Source organism: Amphiura filiformis, chromosome 5 (genome assembly GCF_039555335.1).
Source record: "Amphiura filiformis chromosome 5, Afil_fr2py, whole genome shotgun sequence".
Lineage (NCBI taxonomy): Eukaryota > Metazoa > Echinodermata > Ophiuroidea > Amphilepidida > Amphiuridae > Amphiura > Amphiura filiformis.
Genome location: NC_092632.1, coordinates 78,647,041 through 78,649,688, shown reverse-complemented (window position 1 = coordinate 78,649,688; position 2,648 = coordinate 78,647,041).

The window sequence follows — 2,648 nt, the reverse complement described above, 5'->3', positions numbered from 1 at the left end:
ATTTGGCTGCACAGTAGTCTCAACTTGTTCCGCCTTTGCATTCAAATGTATAGGAAGACCACTCGCTATGTAGAAGGTCACTTCGAGATTTACTGTCTACAAGCTGTTATGACAGCGCGGAGGTGGTCACGTGCGTATTTATAAAAACGTATTTATAAATATAGTCGAAGCATACTGTTGAAGTGTTATCTGGCTTTCATAAATTTCAATCATTCTCCTCTGAAGTTACTTGAACTTATCCTCTGAAACTCCTTTAAAAATATTTATAACTGTATGAATTCTGAAAGATTTTCTTTTCAAGAAGAACTAAAAAGTATAAATGCTGTAATATGTTCTCTTAAAAAAGCATGCTATGAAAAAAAAAAGATATTTGTTATTGTCGTGAGGATACTTTGTCATGAAGTGTCAAGTTGTAAAAGCTCTGGGAACCAATCTTTAGCTATTTATTATAGATGAGGTGGATTGATGTTTGGGAAATCAAGTAAAACGGTGTTACTTTTTCTGTAGCTGGTGGTGCACTGTTTTTATGTCCCATACTGTTCTCTTGCAGCTTCTTGCTACTTAATATATTCTACAATCTGAAAAAAAAAGTCTTGGAACACTTTCGTGTAAAGAACGGAACGCTATGACCCTCTCCACTGTGCAACGTTGAGAAATGGTAATGTCTGCAGCAGTTTTTCAATATTGTTCCAACATTGATTGATGGGGAGAGGGGAAGGGTAAATCATTGTTGTTACTAGTATATGTCATGTTTGTTCAAAAACACAATAGGCCTACCCGTCATCCATGATCATCGCAAATTGTGTACGGAATTTTGACAAAGTGTGCCAAGTGCACTTTTTTCAAAGTTTTTATGTGCAACCACTTTAATCTGTTAAAATCATGTTAATCAAGCTAATTGACCAAGCTAATTAACCACACGCTTGTCATAGTGCTTGTCGTCCTAAAAGTCCTAACCACAAAGTGCGGTGCATGCTTGTAGCCTGAGTCCCTCGGCCTCTCACTCGCAATATCAAACATGGCCAGGCGGCATAGGACACGCAACACGTGACGTTCGAGGCTGGCGAAAATACAAGACTGACAGCCCCATTCACAATACACGGATACAGTTATAAATTAAAAAACAACATACTTACAGTGCGGTACATTGTCGTACCCCAACGGTTTTAGAGTATAATTTTGCTTTGACACCACATAACAAATTTAGAATTGTTTGTGAAGATTTCATGAATGGCGATATCATCTGAACATGGCGGATAAACATGCATTGACGGTTGCTCGTATACAGCACAGTGAACGGCCGTGCGTAGTATTCGAGACTGGAGGATTCAGACTCTAGCATGCTTGCTCTTCCCAATTCGACGAGATCTTAGTGGCATATTCACTCGGTCGGACATCCGGGAACATTGTCCCCTAAGTCCATACTTTGGCCAAATTGAGTTAAGCATGGGAAATTGTTGCTATACATAGGCCTGTCATATGTATGAAAGAACAACTCGAATTCATTCTCTGTGTCTATTAAGCATGTGAAAAATAGCATGTATGAAAGAATCACCCAATTCCATGATTTGAGTCTTGTAACACATTGATTGAAATCCATTATGTATAAAAGTCCACTTGTAACACATTCATTGCTAGAGAGTGACTTTTGAACAAAAATGGGTTTAATAAAGGAAAGTGTGTGGTTTATATTACATGGCAGAATGCTTATCAACATTATACATACCTGTGTGCATTATTTTGTATTATCTTACTAGTGGTAATCTCATTCTAACATTGTTGTCTTTGTATATGATTCAAAAAAACATCTAAGTCCAAAATTTAAAATGAACCCCACGAAGTCCCTGAAATGCTAATCGTCATACCTAATACAGGTTAATCCACTCATTTGCACGTAAAACTTACCATATTGACCAGGTAAATCTAACTGAAGGAATTAAAATGATACACAGGTTTTTCTCTCAAAATCACTTCCTATGGACTAAGGCAAAGTCGGTGTGCGTCAGCCCGACCAAGAGAATGCTGCATGAAGCAATGTTGGGCCATATACTAAAGGGAGCTAGTGGCAATGTGATTTGTAGACTATTTATATGACGTTACAGAACAATCTAATGCTCAGCCCTCTATAGTTTGATCAGCTCGTAATCGGCGGGCCTTATAACATTGCGGATTGATATCAATATATTTTATTTTGAGAGTTGTCTTGTGACATCTCGCCAGAAATATCACAAATTATTAATTCAAAGTCCTATACTCTATCTAGTTTACTTAACACGCACAAAATAGATCAGATCAGGCCAAATATATCACTCTTAACGTGGGTCTACTTTTCAGCGTAGTGATAAAAGTCCAGCAAGCCCCGCCGATAACTAGTTGATCAAATTATAATACTAAAAGTATTTGCTAGAGAGATTTAGCAAGATCAGAGAAGATAATTATACTCATATATCATGTATATGTTCCATAATTTTTAAGGACTTCCAGTGGAATTAAAAACAGTTTTTGTACAGTCCTTTGGAGAATCCTTGGCTACAGTACTTTTTATCAATTGTGTAAATGCCAAATGAAATGAAATGAAAAAGATACATGTTGCTTTCCTGTTATCCATTTTCTATGTCTAATGGCGCAGAACTTTTTGGATCCTATAC